General features: G+C 39.4%; 1 protein-coding gene across 4 annotated transcripts in view; it reads left to right on the top strand.

Moving 5' to 3' along the window:
- Nucleotides 1–15,254: 15,254 nt before the first annotated feature.
- The window catches only part of MIDEAS (mitotic deacetylase associated SANT domain protein), a 52,415-nt gene continuing 48,610 nt past the window's right edge, over nucleotides 15,255–19,059 (top strand). For 2 of the 4 annotated variants that reach the window (XM_074542967.1, XM_074542965.1), the window contains exon 1: nucleotides 15,255–15,664. The gene's annotated coding sequence lies outside the window, so the exon portion shown is untranslated. Of the gene's footprint in view, nucleotides 15,665–15,745; nucleotides 16,095–19,059 lie in introns of those variants that run through there. The other 2 variants (XM_074542968.1, XM_074542966.1) reach the window with 1 other exon arrangement.

Raw genomic sequence — 19,059 nt, 5'->3', positions numbered from 1 at the left:
TAATCCTCTGTTAATGGATGCCCTTTTCATGCTTATGCTGCCCAGAAAAAGGTACTCGGATGTCCGTAACCCTTTGTTTCTATTATCTCATATTGTCCTAATTCAAATTGTCCAAATTATTATTACTCTGATTGTCTTACTATCTTTACAACCATTTTATTACTATTAAACTTTTAAAATTTTAAAAACAAGTTATTAGTGTTTTTCACAGCCTTGTTAAACTGAGGTGCTGGGAGAAGGCATTTACACTTCATGAGGGCACAGTTTCTTCGTGTAACACTGGGAGACTTTTGCTCCTCACATGTTCCAGTGGATGAGATTTTGTTCATTGCTGCGATACAGGGTTGTTTGATAGCTATTCCTAAAATTCCACTGAAGTTGCTGCTGTGCACAGTATAATGTATTTACTATATTTGTGCTATTTCTGTGCTTGAATGCAGATGAAGATGTTTTTTTCCTCAGAAAACATGTTGTAGCAAGACCCAAAGCTTTCCTGGGATGAGGCTTAGGTCGTGGTACTGCCTGACATGATTACTCTGTGTACTCGCCCTGTGCTGTAGTGATTCACTGTGCTGTAAGGACAGACAGGTCTTCGAAGTGGCCACTGAGTTGGTGGCAATTACTGTGCAGCCTGAAGTGATTGCTTCAGCCTGGAAAAACTCTTCCAGACTGATGATGCTGATGACTTTGTACTCTGCCTCTCACATAAAGGCAGGCAAAACCTTTCTGCTGTAGCTTGACCCATAGCACTGTAATATCTTATATTTGTTCCACCATAATATACAAAACTTTGCATTTCACATTAGTTGAAATAACATCATTGGAACTGGAATAGTCTAGAGAGGGAAAAACTATGTATGTTAATAAGGGGATTTATACTTCCATATGTTTTTTTCCCCCAACTTGTATCATCTGACCTCATTACAGGTGCAGTGATTGCGGGTGTAATGCATTGAAAGCAAGTCATCAGGGTTGAAATCATCTTCAGAGTTTCAAATGGGCACATCTTGTGTGTAGGAGGCCTGTGTTCAAGAGAATGAGCACTGACTTGCCTCCTACTTGTGCAAGAAAAGAGCAGCACAATTACAAAAATAATTCATTTAGAAAACAATGTCACAGGTCACTACATGAGCAAATAGGAACATATTATGTAATGTATTACTAGAGAATTTCCTGTTCATTTAGAAGTTGTGTATCTCAATGACTAGTAATAATTAAAAGGAAAGTGAGGAAAGACAAAAATATGTTGTATATTGGCACATGTACAAATATTTTTATACCCGTATTATATAATGACAATACAACATCTGGTGTTTGATAAAAGTATGGAAAAAACCCCAAGGCCCTTAACCCAAACACATAAAATAGTATTTCAAAATCTCTGTACAACCCTGTTTTCTCTTGCTTGGCACAGGGTGGCTGTGTTTTCTCTACAAACAAGGTTATCCTGGAGGTAGTTGCAGCAATCATCTGTAGTCTGCTGTTTAACCTTTGTGGTCATGCACACACACACACACACACACACACACACACACACACACACACATCCCTCATCGTCTCTTTTGTTAAGTACTTGTTAAGTGAAGGTGTTGTAAAATAAACTTAGGTGTGAATTTAAAGTTCAAAAGCTATTCTGCACTGACTTGGCTTGTGGACACTTCTTCTACTCTAAAAATGCTTTTTTTTTGGGTTTAGCTTGATTCACCTCAGACTCAACTAAGCTGCACAAAGTCACCCCACATGTGAAATAAAACCGTCTATGCAAGCTGGCCATTGTGGAATAGTTGTTACAGAAGAGATATTAACAGCTGCTACCACTTATAAACAAGTCTAAACGGACACTGATGTGATAATTTTACAGTCAGTCAGAGATGGGGCAGAGATTAAATGGAGGATGTGTTTGAGCTGGAAGATGGTTGTGGTGATGATGGACAACAAGTCACTACTGCCTACCCAAACAGGGAATGTCATTCAGGGGAGCCTTACATCACTGAACAGATCCTCAAGGTATCCTCTGATCAACTTCAGGCAAATTTGAGAAAGCAAAAGCTTTTCTTAACCACCTGGTGAGATAAAAATATTCCCATTTGATCCTTTTAAAACAAAGCGGGGGGGTGGGGGGGGTGGGGGGATAAAAAGTCATTGGCTCCCAAAATCATGTGTAAGTTTGGACAAAGTGTAAAAGTGAAACAGCTGTCTTGTTAAGTGTGGTTAAAATCATATTGCCATCAATTTCAGTGCAGCCAAAGCTAATAGTTAAAATAGAACTCAAAGTCTGGAGGCTTTCATCTTTTTCCCTCTCCTTTAAGATTAACTGACTATGTCTAACTGACTCCAAACCACCTATTTGTTCATGTTCACCTGGTCTTAATATAGAAGCAACAAACTTACATATTCTGCCTCCACTGTGAGGTTTAGATGTTTTTAAAGTAAAAAGTAATCTAAATTCCAGGATTTGATGGGCTGATGGGTCATATTTATTAGTGTAAGCCATAATAATTCTCCTTTTACACATTGCCATATTCATGGGTAGCTCATTCTTGGCAGATATGTGCCTTTATTATTTTTAATTAATGTCACCATAATAAGTAGTTTTTAAATCTCTGTAGATGAATAATGCAGATGTTGCTTATGTAACTGAAGTGCAGGTGTGTTTTGACTGTAAAAATTCCCTGGGATGTGCATGAGCTCAAAGTGACAGCAGATTCTTTAGCGTGTGTGTGTGTAGGGAGCTGAGTGGTCTATGAGATCTCTCAAGGAACATCCTTCATGGAATCTGTGAATAGAAATGCTCAGCACAATTTAAATCTTTATTTTTGATGTATTATGTTTCTTAGATGATAGGAAAGAAAGATGTCATCTTCTGCAGGGGGGAAGCATTTTTCTAAGGATACAGAAAGTTAGGGAAACATTTTTAATCTGTTCTTCAGAGAAGTGAGGTATCTTGAGAAAAGGTGTGTTTCTCCACTGATGAAGAGGCCTTGTGGAAGAACCCCGTGTTCTTGGGTAACAAAACCAGTTCACTTATCCTACAAATTCTAAAGCACCATTTCAGGCTGCAGTAAGAAAAATTACTGCAAAGTCACCTCTGGTAGATTAGATGTTTCTGGTTTTCTAAACTATTAGTTTACTGGACTTCAATTAAGTTTCTTGCTATTGTTACTGAGCTAGGAGACCAGAAAATGAGAAACCTCCCTTGTTCACTCGATGCAATGTCAGCCAAGAGCACGGAGTGCTATTGAGTGTAACTTGAGCTAATCCACACACCTTTGCATGAAATAGCTTAGGAGTGTGCAGATGATTTGTTCTGGCAGCAAAGTTGTGGAGGCAGTAACTTCAGGAGAGGACAGTAACACCTTGGGTCATTACAGCTGTGTGCGGTGACTCTGAATCAGTGTAAGTGACACAGTATACGAATAGAAAAATTTTAGCTTGAGACAGCTGCTGAGGTTGAACTGAGCTATTCAGCTGATTTCATGTCAGAGTGACATTCCATGCTGTGGAGCCAGTTTAAAGGTGATTTGTGACCAGCTCAACTCCCTGTTGGCTGAAGATTTTAGAAAAGGTAGACAGCTGGGGAGAGCAAATTATTATCCAACTCAAGTTATGCCATACACTTCTGAGTTGATTTTGCTTTTGCAATTTTTATTTATGCAGGTCCTCTTTTGTAAAAAGAAACTAACTCCACTATGGACTGAGCATTAGCTTGAAGCAGGGATATTTGTGGGGGAGTTTTGCAGGTGACCCTAAGATGTCATATGAGACTAATGCCTTCTGATGTTAATTGCTGCCTAATCACAAAGTGGGCTTCATCTGTACAGGTAAGTATACAGATAAGAAACAATTGCTATTTTTAATGGTAACTCTGTTTCCTGATGTTTCATGCTTGGAAATGTCTCAACCCATCTTTCTTTGTCATCATTTCAAAACCTTCATCTGTGTTCTGACAGGTCAAAGGGCATAGGAAGGATTTGGATTTGCTCTGTCATTAACAATTTTTGTGACGGTAAGGAAGCTTTGCTCTATAAACATACTTTGCTAGTCAAAACTACTGATTTTGACATAGGTTTACACAGAAGACTATCTGTAAGACACATCTTGAAGAATCACATTCATTTTAAGATAAAAATGCTTCTTTAGCAAATTAAGAAAAATATCATTTGACAATAACGCACCTTGAGATGGGAGTTCTGTAAAGAAAACACAGGCACAAAAGTATTTCCCATGAATGTTGGGCCTGATCTTTAACCATTTGGTATTTTAGAAAAACTTCTAATACCATAAAAAGTGACTATAATGTGTTATCAGTTTAATCTGATACTGATTACTACTATTTGATCATCATAAACTTTTATTCATGATTTTGGTTCATTATCAGTCTGTGCCTATTCTTCACCCTTAAGGGAAGAAACAAAATACTGAAATGCTTGCTGCAGAGAATGATCTTCCTGTTGTCTTAATTTTGATAGTTACAGTTTCTTAAATCTCTTTTGGTGTAAATATTTTTTTTATAATTGACCCAAGCATTATGTAGATGAAAATTATCTTGTTGCTGTGCAGCATCATGTCAGAATTGCATCTTTCATTTTCTACTGCAGCACACTTGGGAAAATTAAGAACTTCTATTTTAGAACCACACTGCTAGATAAGCATCCTACAGATGTGTAGGAGGTTTCTTTCTTTATTGCCTTGTGTGCCATCTCCATTTAATGATATCTCCCAGTTACACATTTATTAAAAAAAAGGTTCTACTAGTACTCTTTCTGAAATCTGCAACCAGTGAATATTAATATAAGTATGGTTTCTCTGTCATACTCTAAGATGTCTGTTCCACAACAAAAAGACCTTGAATTTTCCCAATATAGTATAAAACATCACCACTGAAAAGTTAAAATTGAAATGTTGTTGTTATGGCCTGTAGTTGTTGTATATGCTTTCTAGAGCAAAATTGTAATTCAAACCAGGAAAAATTGAAGGCTTTTTAAATGAAGAATACTGATAAGCTTGAAAGTATTTCTTCTTACTGCTGGCTTTTCCAGTTTCTTTAAAATATGTTGCCAAATTTGAAAAAAGATATTAAATGCAAGTTATCCCTTATTTTTATTTGTTTCACAACCTATGTGCATGGAAATTTGCAACATTTTGTGAAAAGAAAACTAAATTTGTCATTTAGAAATAACTGAGCTTGTTATAAACTAAGCTGCATTATGTGAGATTACAACATAATAGACATCCTGAAAAATGTGGTGAAGGAAGAAATGTGATCACAAAAGCTCAAATGAATTATTCAGAACACAAAATGACCCTTGTACAATCAAACTTGAACTGTGCTAAGATAAGTTTCTTTAGTTTCAAATTGCTGACACCAAATGGTCAAGACAAGTGTTTCTGTCTGAATCAAGGACAGAAAACATATGAGCACCATTTGTTGAAAATGCTACTGATTGCAGCATCCAACCAAGAGGCAGTCGTGGGTGACAGTCTGGGCTGCATAGTGAAATCCTAATATTAACAGATCACTTCATAGTATTTGTATTCTTTTTCATAACTGAAGTTCAAATTAATTGGAAAACTGCTCTGTATTTTTAATTAATGTACCCTAATGCTAGAAGAACTAATGCTAATGGCTTATAGATGCATAAACATAAATGGGTCTTCTAAAATCAGAAAAAAATTGTTCATATGAGGGACGTGTGTAGGGCTGTGGGAAGTCATACACAGTATATGTAGTGTGGCTTCCTTGTAAGACTCCTTGGTATGCTAATCCTTGATCAAATAGAATTGAAAAATCCATGCTGTGGGTTTCAACCTAACTGTGGAAAAACACATTTGGGACATAGATAAAGATGCAAGCTGATGAAAGGAGAATAAATGTAGGTGTAAACAAGGAGGAAAATGAATGAGGAGGAAGCTGCCTCTGAAGGAACTTTTCTTGCACTAGCATCATGTTTCTGCAGTGCTATTTCTGAAAAGCAAGTACTGGTTTGTCAAAGAGAACTATGTAGATTTGCAAAGCCTCAAAATAACCAAAGGCATATTTTTGGAGCTTTGTGTAGGGCATATTTCAGCGCTGCTGGATATTAGTAGAAAGCTTCTCATCCATTCAGTATGTGAACATTCTGGAAATTTACAGCACTTGGTTGTTATCAGTCAATTATTAGTGACTATGATATCAGTAAATCAGCTGTTGTATTCTGCTGGCCTAGGAATGAGCATTTACAGATACATTCAGCTGTTTCCTCTCAGGAAAAGAAGAGGGATCAGTAAACACAACTGGCCTGAACAGAATTAATGGTGCCAGCTACTGTGTTCTAGGAGACTGTACTTGCCCTTCTTATCATGGGTGATAAAGTATTTTATTGAACATGTGAAACTTAGACAACAACTCTTCTCAGTCTGCTAAACAGCTGCAGGACAACTGTGAGAGCTGTCTTTTAGGGAGTGATCAACAACTGGTAACTGGAAGGGCTGAGGCAGCTCAGCAAAGCTGGCTCAGATTATCACTGTGCTCTGTGTCCTACCCAAAATAGCTGGTAGGCAGTAAGAGGCTTTCTGCCATTCCTGAATGACAGCCTCTCAATGCATTTTGAAGATATTGTTTCTACATCTACTGAGGAAATGAGAGCTTGTTTGGATTTCTTTCTGTTTTTTGTGCAGCTTTCTGTGGTGTGCCATGCAAGATAGAACTTACAGTACACACCACTAGATCACTTAATGGATACTGGCTTTGCAAGCACTGCAAGTCACATTAATTTTAAATATAATCATGAATGATAATTGACAGGAATAAATAGACTATATCTTAGTTCTGGCAAAAATGTTGAGTATTTTAATTATAGCAATACATGACTAGTTGGAGATACCAGGTCTACAAATCAAGAAGCTTTTGATAGGTGAGGTTGTCCAAGGGAACTTGTGAAATTATTTCTACAAATAGACTTTTCTCACCGTTTCAAGCACTGCAATTGGGAGGCTGAAATGACCTGACAGAATTTTGTTTGGATGTCAGAGAAATGAAGTCTGGATCCTGTTCTCTGGAACAAACTGAGAGAATTGTAGCTGAGGGTCTGCTGGCAATATTTGAATGAAAGCTGATGAGTCTAAGACTGAAGTGCATGCAGTAGGAGAGAACTGTAATTTTAGTTAACAATACTCTCCAGAAATATGCTCCTGTTTAATTCCATTACCTAATTTTTTATGTCCATGTCGATTTCTATGTGTGCTTCCTGCACAGCAAAGCTCCACTCTGCAATTAGCAAATCAGATTTCATAATCAATTGTGGCAGTGTTTTGTTGTTATGAAGTTCTCTTTGTTGTCTTCTGTGTTGCTTTGGACTTCTGATGTCTTCTGCTCCTCAGCCAATATACATCTTTTCGAGAGCTTCCACTAATCTTTCACCAAAAGGAAAAACATCCAACTGTTCTAGTTGCCTGAAATGAACAGCAGTAACATTTGTTTTCTTAGTGGTACAAATGTTAAGAATAATGATCCCATGACTTGGTAATTTTTCTCACTATTCATAGTTTCAAGATAAGAGGAGGTTTGGGGGTTGTCTGTGTGGTTTGATGTTTTGTGCAGTTTTTTGGGAAAGGTTGTTTTGCTTTTTTTCTTAGTTGGGCAGTTTTTTTCCTCCTGAAGTTTTTGGATGCAAATTTCCTGAACCACTTCCCGTTCTTGAGAAACTCCAGAAGTTTTCTCCATCTTTTCTGTGATGTACATTGATATGTAAAGCCCAATGTCATGATTCTATGGTGATTGTCAGTGCACAGTGGATTTGCTACTCCCTGCCTTGAGCACAGTGGATTTCTGCTTTTTCTTGTTAGCAGACAACAAAGACAACATATTCAGAACACTTCTTGTGGGGAAGAGATTCTGCTGAGAAAACAACAGTGATTGATTTTTTTATTGCTTGAAGCAGTAGTGATATTGGAGGATGCTTCTCTCATACATATGAGAAAAGAGTGCAGAAACTAAAAAGTACATATAAACAGACACTATGGTAAATCCAGCAGAGACAGAATACTTGAGCTTGGGATTTGAATACTTTCTCCATGGTTGCCTTCATGGATCATGTGTATTCCTAGCTCTTCTACTGTAGATCTTGGTTATATTAGTCTCCTCCAGATAATATCCTTTTCTTTCTCAGGGCACTGTGCCTTCAAGGAGCTGGAGAAATCTCTGCAGGAGCAGGGGTCGAGGGAGATGAGGGAGGAGCATGCATTTGCAAGGGAGGAAACATCCTCCTTAGTGTGTAGGAGGGGAGGGTTTTGAGAGTACTTGCAAAATGTCCAAGATGCCCTGATAAAAAACTTCATTGCTTCCTGTTGGAATTGCTGCATTTCTTTCAGGCCGGCAGTCCTGTGGCAGCCATGAAGATATATATTTCTGTTGGCTAACAGAAAACATAAATAACACTCAAATGCTCTGTGGACCATGTATATAATATAACCAAATCCATATTTGGAAAGCATTCCTTCCTTGGAGTACCATGTTCTAGGTAGGGCTGTTGCTATGAAACTGTGGTTTATGCCCTATGTAAAAATGAAAAAAAATTGTTGCAGATTGTACTACAAGTACAAGCCTTTTAAGGTTCCCATTGAACAAGAAAAAACCCTTGTAAATTTTGTATTAAAAATGATAAAAGGAGGAAAAAAGAACAAACTCCATAATGAGATTTGTACTAATAAACATAAAGAGAGTAACTGAATTAATTTTCCTTATAATGGAATATGCAGTGTACTTTATGCAAAAAATAAGAAATATTCAGAGATCACAGAGATAAACAGACCAGCTGGTTGTGATAGGTCACAACTTGGTATTGGAAGGAATCATGGAGGACTGCCAAAATACTACTGGATTCCAGGTATGGAAATCAGAATGATGCAACTTGGTTGTGAATCTGAGAAGAATAAAAACTGCACAGCAATTCACCAAAAATGCTGCAGGGTAATGGTGGTGACAGAAGAAGCTGCAGCCTGGCGTGCACCAATGCAAACTGCCAGCAGAGGCAAGCACAGAGTGACAGAAAAGAAGAATTAAGGAGTAGAAGGACAGATAAGGTCATCAAGGTGTGTAATTATGTGGTTTCAGATTATCCGCTGTATTTGGTACCTGCCTGTCACATATGTCTTATTTATACATGTTGGTGTCTCCCACTGTGGTTTATGGTCCCTTGCTGTTCTGTAATTTATTTATGTGATGGAATAGGAATGAATCCTCATGAGAGAGTACCATGGGCTACCAATGTAACCTGGTGTTAGCAAATGCTAACTTTCTGATTCCCCCGATGGCCCTGGATTTATGCAGCATATGTTTGAATTTAAATTGCAATGGTTCTGAGTCATTGTCACCAAAACCTGTTTGGGCTGAAAGTTCCTTGAATGACTGTAAGTGTCAAATGATTTGAAAGGGCTTCGAGATTGCTGCTTGTAATATATGAGCTACTGAAGCTCAGAAGGATTTCCTAGCTGATGTTCTCTGTAAGAGAGGACTTTGAGGATGTTCTTCTATATATGCACATACATACATAGATATATAAATCTTGCACATATAAATAATACATAACACAATTATTCCAGAATCCTGCAAATATTTACACACAATGCACCATTAGTTATTACCAGTTACTTGATGTCAATGAGGCAGATCTTATTTCTCTATTATTAAATAACCTATTGATAGAATTAAATAACTTCTACATGCTTCAATAAGAAATTAGTCCACTCAGAGTATTAAAGAAGCAGCCTGGATTATTGTCTGTAATACTAATTCCTAGTAAATAACATCAATGTTGTACAAAGAGAGAAAAAAAATCACATCTTATTGTTTTGAATTCCAGTCTTTATTTCTGTTATTACATTAAATTCAACCAAGCTGTGAATATTACTTTACAGTACATGCTGTCACTATGTCTTTTCATGTTCATTTGTTGTTGTTAGGCCTCTGAGTGCCTCTGTGTGGGCTTGAAGCCAGCTTAAAGAAAGCACAGCTGGTTGTCTTGGGGAAGGAAAGACAGAAGAAGCTTTGGTGGAAGGTACTTGCCAGAAGAGCTGCACTGCAGTCATTCCTGTTCCCAGCACTTGATCTTCGCCCCAAACTGTGAACTATTCTACCCCCTTAACTTCAGCCTGACTTCATCCCATGAACTGATTATAGCATATTTAAAAAAAGTATTAGGATTAAAAATTTACATATGCCTACCAGTTCTTGATATTTCTTGCCTACCATGTTTTTCAGGAGTATTTCCACTGATCTGAAGTATTCTTGATCTTGTTGAGAGCTACTAGACCATGGACTTTTCCAAGGTAGTTATTTTTTTTCCAAGGTACATTATTATTTATGTTACCTAAATTATGATGATAAATAGTTAAATAAAGCTAAAGAATTTATGGTGCTTTACATTTTCAGAGTTCTAATATATTCATCAGTTCATTTTCCAATTGCTCCTTTCACACAGTATGTAAGACAATACAATCAATAAATATTTAAGAAAAAATCTGAGGCAGCTTTTTAAAAAGTCTTTTTTGTTGTTGTTAGGTTTTTTTTAATATCATCCTCCTTAAGGTAACTTGAACCTAATTTTCAGAAGGACTTGTGTCACTTTTCAGTCAATTGAGCAGCAAGAAGCATTTGGTGTCCTATGGTTGCATGTGTAGATTGGTGACACCTTGGTGATGGAGCATGTTGAAATTTAGTACTATCTGCATATTGAGCTCCTAAAATACAGGAACAGTATAGTGGGACAGAAGAGTTTACATGTGGACTTGAGCATTTGGAGCTAACCAGAGCCCAGCTATTCAACCTCCATGTGGCCTTCAGCTCACCACTTAGCTTCTTCAAATACTGTGTTTTTCTCAATTTTAGCGAACAATGTTACCACAGACTACTGTTTGTAAAACAAACAAACAAATAATGTGGCATTCTGGGAAAAGTGAGAGTAAATGCAGAAAGACTACAAAGTCTTTTTAAAGCTACACAAGCTAGCAAAATTAGGAAGAAAGGGTCAACAGTCCTGGTTTTCAGCATGCCGTACAATTTGGTACTTCATAGATTCCCACACTGTCTTTCCCACCATGGCATCTGAGCTTCTCTCAGTAGTGTTTAAGCAATGTGAATAACTTTGTTTTACATGTGGTTTCTTCTCTAAACCACAGGGTCCCTCCCTTTCCCTCATGTAACAAGGTTTCCTCCTGGTTCTCACGGAGCCAGGTCATGACACACTGCGTGTGTATACATATGTATTTACACATGCATGCTCTATAAATACATGTATTTTCTCCCCAGGTTGATCAAAGAAGCTGACTCTTGCTAAAATCTAGCTTGAATTAAGTATTTTAATTTTAAACACAGATATTGAGAGTAAAATAGAGGCACAAGGGTGTTGTTTTTTCTTTTTGAAAACTCTTTAAAATAGGCCAGACCCCTTCTTTCCAAACATTCTATCTGTCTGCATCAAATTTCCCAAGAGAAGTTGTGCCCTAGCATAATATTTCAAACTTGAGTGATTAATTCTGACAAAGATGGGAAACATACGTTGGTATTGGAGAAACTAACATTTCTCTGTAGTATAAAGTAATTAGTCTTGTATAAAAACCATTTTTATGAACATTTTCTCCTGTAATAGTGCTGGGAAATGGTGACTATAAGGGAATGGCTTTATTTGTAATTAGGCTGATGCTCTTCTAAATTCCCAACGTCAAAACTAAAGCCCAACAAATCTGAAACACATACAATCTCATATTTCCTATGAGACATTTTCAAACTATCTGATTGTCATTTAATTAAGTCTCCTTTAATGTGAGTTAAAAGGATTTGCTTCTTGAATTACAGTATCAGTCAAGTTGGAGTAGGTTCTGGGAGGTCACTAGTTCAGGCTCCTGCTCAAAGTGAGGGTCAGCACTGAAATCAGACGGTGCTGCTCATTGCTTCATCATCCTCACTACTGGTTGCAATGACCACTGTTTCCATCAGCCTCTTCTTGCTGAGGACATCTGTTCCAGCCCCTGACCATCTTGACTTTCTACTGGCTCCAGTTTATTAACATCTTTTTTTATATTGGGATCCCCAAAACTGCACATAGTGTTCCAGGCACAGGCTACCAAATTACGAGTAAAGAGAAATGGTGTTTTCCCTTGAACCTAGCTCAGATTTTCTTTATACAGGCCAGGATGGTGTGAGCCTCCACTGCTGCCTGGCGTTTCTCCCACTGTCCACCAGGACCCCCAGATCTTACTCAGTGGCACTGAGTGTCCTGCCAGCCCCAGCCTGTGCAATGGCAGGTCAGTCTGGTCAAAGTGCAGGGCTTTGCTTTAGTCTGTCCTGAACTTCACATGGTCCCTGTCAGTCCATTCTGTGGCTTGTCTAGAGGCAGTCCTGCCTCTGAGGGGATAAACACTGGGATAAACACTGGGATAAACACTGGGATAAACACTGCAGCTATTAATTACTGGTTTATACTGAAATTAATATTTTTAAATAAAAATCACATACTACTGAAATTTTAGAGGAAATTTCAGTGTGATTATAAAGTGGAAGCATAAGGCCTATTAGAATCTGAAGCTCCTATTACAAAGGATGTAAATGCTTTTTTATTAGTCCTAGTGGTTAAGACCTTCATTTTATACCCAATTTCAGGGAGAACTAATGGCTCCATAATGTCTCCCATCATACTGGAGCGCAAGTTCAGTTCCCAAGAATTACAAAGAGGACGGGGCCTCGGCTCTACTCTGACGCGGGGAAAAGAGTAGAGTGCCACCTACTGAGCCTATGGCTCGGTTTTGCAAATTTAAGTATGCAAAGCATAGTCTTTAATCCAAATTCTGACTCAGTGCAATCCAGTAATGATATGAGTCGATGTTGTTACACTACAAGATGTGTCTGTACAAGCCAAAGAAAACTAAGATTTTATATGCTGATAGCTAGGAGATCTTCCAATCTCCTTCAATGTAGTAACAAAATAATGATGTAACAGGGAATGTGTGTGTATTAAGTTTTGTCACAGTAAAGCTGATAGAAGTGCAGCCATCACGTTATCTCAGTATATGCTGAGAAAAGGAGAAAGAAACACTTTTAGAAAGCATAGCAAATTCTGTTACTGAAAAGAAGAAAATTATGATGGCTGGCTCTGGAGAAGATGTAAGGATCATGTAATGTGAGGAATGGAGAAACAATTGAAGAGTGTATAACTGTAAAATCCTTACAAAACACTTCATAAAACTTTTATTGCTCAGTAAGATAAACACTAACATACAGCTCTATAAACATCATGGTGTCTTTGAAGTGTTTCTTCTATTTTAGATCTATAAACTAGATGGTGTACCTACCCTGCTTGCTTGTTTTTGTTCTCATCCCATTTGGTGTGTTTAGGAAATAGAGTCATCCTTTCCTATAGATTTTGCTTCTTACAGTGTGTTTCAGCTTTGTCCTTGTGGTTACTATGTTGTCTTTGGCTCAGCATGATTCCTATCTGCCTGACATGTTACTTAGGAAGGAACTATCAAACCCAACAAGTTAAAATATCTCCTAGAGCAGGGTAGAAAGCACACTCCCTGTTCTGCGCAATGTTCGCTTCTGCAGCCGGATGATGACGTTTCTGATTGTCTGCTGCTTTTATGTGATTAAGTATTGTGAAACACAAGATGCTGCTCATCATTTTGCTCCCAGCCTCCAAACAGGTGAAGTACAACATGCATTTGTTCTGTCTGGAACAAAGAGATACGCTTTGCTGTTAGAACATGATTTAAAATCATAGAAGATTGGTTTATTTTTGGTTGGGTTTGTTCTGGCCCCAGTGAAAGCTGACATAAGTAATTTCAATCTCATCAATATCTGATGTGCTTCATGGGAGGCACCGATTGCCTAACATAACAGAGAGGAAATAACTCCAGTTTATTGAATCTCTCATTTCAATCTTTATTAGAGCAAATGAAATTAATGAGTTGTATGCCTTTGACTACAGCTAGTTATTATATGTTCAATAATTTATGTTTGCTTTACATGTTAGGTAATTTGTGAACATCTGGGAATATTCTTTCTGTATTGATTTAAATAGTTATTGACTTATTATTCCTGTCTATCATGAATTTGGAAGAGCAAATGTATTAATGATGCTATAGCAGAGTTTTCCCTGAAGGTCCTATTGAGACAGCGTTGCATCAAATGACACCTCTGGTTGTGAAAGAAAAAAAAACCTTTACCAGTAGTACCCGTGGCTACTATTTTGCTCTTCACCACCATGTGTCTCACTGTTATCCTCTGCACCATGACAGGAAAAGATTGGGTGTGGTAATTAGACTGCTGACCTGGGACTCATCAGAGTAACCTGGTTATGCATCTGTAGTCATAGGCAAGTCACTTCTCTGGGCTCCTGTTTCTACACATCTTGAGCTTCCCTGGTAAAAAGTTCTGCAAGGAGCTATTGTGAAAGAAACATGAACTACAGTGAGCAGTGCAAAAATTACTTCTATATTTCAATCTATAAGGCAATACATGCTGGAAGGGAAACTGCCCTGCTGGTCTGAAAAAAAAAAACAAACCCAAAATCCAGCAATGCTGCTTTGTGCACTGAATGATCTGAGCCTGGATGAAGGTAAACATGTGGACCCGTGCACATTGAAGAAAAATGTTTGGCACCTTCATGTTGCTTGACATCTCACTGAATGTGAGTCTAATCTGTGAATGCTGTCTAAAGGTTATTTTATAATCTAGAAGTTTCATTGATTGTTAACAAACTCAAGTAGCAGAGCAGTCTACAGAGGGAGCAATGACAAAGCAGCTTCCTTATTTCCTGCCTTAGTAGGGTAGAGTGGCGTGCCTGCATTTGTCAGCACACTGTGTTTTTGATTCTGGGACCAAGGCAGCAAAGGAAGCCATATTCCAGAAGAGGAGCCAGACATTTTTAGAAACCTCAGAAGTATGAGTTACTGTGAAAGTAAATTTCAGGTGTTGGTAAAACAGCCAACAATATAGACATGACCTGAGGATTTGCATTGGACTAACATCCTTTCTCCCTTCCTTTTTTTCCCCCCACCACTTTTTCTTCTGAAAAAGTGAGAAAAGGGACCGAAATGGGGAAACAGAAAAGCAGATGTTTTCCTTTGGTACAAGGGTTTCCTTAAAACCCAAAAGCTCATTGTTTACTTTTCTCTTCTTTTAGAGAGAAAGGACACGAAGCCTGATCTCGCTGAAGAGGCTGGCTCTGAACTCGGGACATCAAAGCGGCGCTTCCCGTCGGGTATTGGACACGGCAGTATTTTGCAGGGCTTGGCTTTCAAATCAATGCCGCAAACTCTCTGCCCGCCCCTCACTCGCTGGGGATTTCCTCTCCTTCGTTGCCAACAGCAGCGACAGCCAAGCGCAGAAGGTCAAGCCGCGATCTGCGGACAAGGGCAGGGGGCCCAGGCCCGTGGCGGGACGAGGCGCTGAGGGCCGGCGGGGAGCTGCGCCGCGGATGGAGGAGGAGGAAGGCGGGAGGAGGAGGAGTTGAGGAGCCCGAGCCCGGGAGCCTCCCCGCTTACTGCACTAGGAAGTGACGCTTTCGCTGAGTCCCGGAGAGAAAGAAACAAAGTTTGTTTTTTTTTTTCCCCCTCCTTCTTCGCTCCCGCCCCCCTCTGCAAACAGCCGCTCCACGTTCCCCCGCGGCGCCCGCCGTGCCTGGCTGCGCAGGTGAGCCAGCACGTTCTCTTTCTTCCTTCTTCTGTTTTCCACGCGTTTGTTTTTTTTTTTGGTTTTTTTTTTTTTTTCAATTTGCACAATTTGCTTCCGTTTTCCTGCCATTTTGGAGAGGGAGTATCTTTCCTGGGGAGTTTCTTTTGGGGGTCGTGATGCGTGCTTTGTTTGTGGGCGCTGGGTGCAGGATGAGGAGCAGAAGTACCTGTGGAGGTGACGAGTGCGGCTGGCTCCGCGCCCGGGCCGCGCAGCCCCACGGGGCCGGGGCAGCGGCACTCCCGGCCCGCCTGCTGCGGGGGACCGGGCTCGGCTGCTGAGCCGCCGCCTCCTGACTTGTTACGTACCCTGAGTTGTTACGAGCGCTCCGGAGGGGTTTCTTCGCGGCTGCCTGGCTGCAGCACCGCTTCCAGGATGTGTCTGTGTCCGGGTGAGCTGCCTGCGGGTGGATTTTGGGGGGTTGGTTGGGCGCGGGAAGGTTCTCTTTGCTCGCGGCGTGTGCGGGGCCCCGGGTGCTGCGCGGGAGCCGCCGGGTCCCGGCCGCCGCCGAGTGCGCATCGTGGCCAGGGTCGGATCGCTCTGCTGGGCTTTACGCAGTGGAGGGGGGTGGGGAGGAATTTGTTAGATAATTTTTGAAAAATCCCGTGCTCCCAAGTGTACAGCTCTTTTCTGGCAGCAGCTGCAAAAGACCGATTCGTTGCAGTTTAGCAGTAAAAGCTGACAATACACCTACGCGCGTATGTGAGAGTCTTATATAATACTTACGGTTTTTTTTTTTTAACAGGCGTAAGCAGGATTTATTTTTGGTTTGTAAAGTCTTGTGTGGTTGCAGCTTGCAGAATTAGTAAAATATTCTATTTGCTCAACAGAGATTTATTTTACATTCTTTTTAAAACATCCAGTTTTTTAATAATTACTTGATTTCATTCCGGCTACGTGCTTTGAGCTTAGTGTAAAGGCCATCTGTACTGGAGCAAGCAGTTAAGGGAGGGGAAGGGAGAAAAAGAAATGTCCTAATGCAGAGACTATTAGGTTGTTTAGAGGGCGAGACTGCAGTTCCAGGCAGCAACAGCAGCAGCTTTATGACTGTGTGTAATTACAGAGTGATTGCATAGGACAGCATTGTTGGAACGAATACGTATACACAGGCTATTGTGCAAGATTTCTGTACCGAACAAAACCTAGTTTTGCATTGCAAATGCTAAAAAGAGAATGTGTTCTGCACTGAACTGCCACGTTCCTCTTAGACTGACTTCATAGAATTAGAAGAGGAAGGTAGGAGAAGTGGAGTGAGGCTGATCGTAGAAATCACAGATCTGAAATACTCGGCAATAACGCCACTAGTAGTTTCTGAAATCACAGCAGACAGAAATTGAAAGCTCATTGAATCTGCGGGTTCATGTTTCTAAAGTGATTATATACAGGTGAAATCTACTCAGGTTTGCTACAGTCCTGCGCATTTAGCATAATTCTTGCTCTGGTCAGTTTTTTCGTGTGCTTGTGTGGGAAAAGGACCTATGTTAAAATAAGCAATTGCAGTTCGCCTAGCTGGCTTGGAAATGGAGAGAAGAGTATTGGGGAGAGTTTCTGTGTCGGGCCGCAAAAACTTTGAGCTTGAACGAACTACCAGACCACAGATTCGCTCAGAGCATGCTTTTTCAACTCTGTCTTAAAAGTTGCATCTGGTTCAGTGATCTTGGAGGCAGTGTTGGCTGAGGGATAATATCAGGCACTGAGAAAGCCTGCCACTGACACTGTATTAGCAAGGCTTTTAACTAAGACTTTAAAGAACATCATAATAATGCCAAAGTTTTGTGGGTAGAACTTAAGTTTCCTAAGATTTGTTTTTCAGAAGTTCTGGTCACGTGTTATTTTTATCAGCGATTATTTTATTCAGTTATTTTATAATTAGCTTTGAGAGTACTTGGAATTCATGACAGATCTGAACGATTTCAGATCTGGTGCTCAGAGACTGGCCTTTCTAACATTACAAACAATTTTCTGGAAGTGTTATCTTCAGCTATTATAGCTGTTGTCTTAATAAAAGCCACAAAGGCTTGTAAAGTATTTTGAGCACTGCAATGAAAATTACTATAAAAATGGAAAGTTTTTTAAAAATTTCTTGGTGTTCAACTAAAACATATTTTAGCTGAAGACGCACATATTTCCTAGTTTCCTCAGGTTGTCAAGAAAGTAGTTAATGTAAAATATATATGGCTTTGTTAATGAAGAATGAAGGCATCCTCTGACAGTGTTTTTTGTGTTTTGTTTGTTGGTTTGGTTTTTTATTCTTTGTCATTTGACAAACGATCTTAGTGATCCTTCTGTAAGTTTATTGGAGCATTTTGTTTTAATAAAACATGAAAAAAATATGGTAATGCGTTCATTACTGTGATGTTCTACTTGTAGATTTTTCTTGAAATTGTACGTCATGTCTTGACTAACTTGACAGTCTGGGTGTTTTAACAGCAAAATTACCTCTGGAGTAGTTCTTAAAGATTTGATTTGAATCATTTGTGGTAGGGATACAAATAGTCATTCCTTATGATAAGTCTTTTGGTTTTCATAACCTACGTGGTGGGAGAGAGTTTTTGGCTAGGATTCTTAGGGCATGTATACAAAGGAGTAGGTAACTTGCACGTCCTTGAGTTGTCCTGTGGTTCTCAGTGGAATTAGTCATAGATATATATACATTAGTGTGCATGCTAGCAAAACAAAGGTGTACCTGTGCTAGCCTTTAACCCGTGCAGGTGCATGCGAGTAGTGGTGATATGAAGCGAATGAGGGCTGTAGCACAATGCAAGCTTTTCAAAAGCCTGCATAAATGCTCCAAATGTTAGTTTACATTTTTGCATTTTCACTCTTATGGTCACCTGTCAGTAGTGGCTGCGGAGCCACAGGAGATATTTTCAAACCTGGCATCCCTTTCATGATACTCTTCTGTCAAGCTGCTGATCAAGCCCTTAAGTTGCCCCTGACTTGAGGACGTGCAGCCTGTCTTTGGAAATGGCCACCTTGGTGGTGCGTGTGTGGAGGTGTGCCTGGGCACGTAAGGAGACAAGAGGGACTGCCATGAATCAGAGTGGAAGTCTGCTAGCCCGTGGCCCTGTTTGCAAAAGTGTATATATTTTCTATATGCTTAGTTCTTGAAGGATTTCTACTCAAGAAACTTACAGTTTTCTGTTGAGTTTAGGTAAACATTTAACAAACACTTTTTTTATCCTACTGATTAAATTGTGGAATAAGAATGTTGGTAAGAGCTGGGGTTTTTTTTTTGTACCCTGTTTTTTGGGGTTTTTTTAAGGGGTCTTTTGGTTTGGGTTTTTTGTGTTTTTGTGGTTTTTGTTCGGGTTTTTTTTTGTGTTTTTTGTTTTGTTGTGTTTTTTTTTTTTTTT

The sequence above is a fragment of the Zonotrichia albicollis genome, chromosome 6 (genome assembly GCF_047830755.1).
Source record: "Zonotrichia albicollis isolate bZonAlb1 chromosome 6, bZonAlb1.hap1, whole genome shotgun sequence".
Taxonomy (NCBI): Eukaryota; Metazoa; Chordata; class Aves; order Passeriformes; family Passerellidae; genus Zonotrichia; species Zonotrichia albicollis.
The sequence above is the reverse complement of the archived record's forward strand: the minus strand, read 5'-3'. Positions and strand labels throughout refer to the sequence as shown.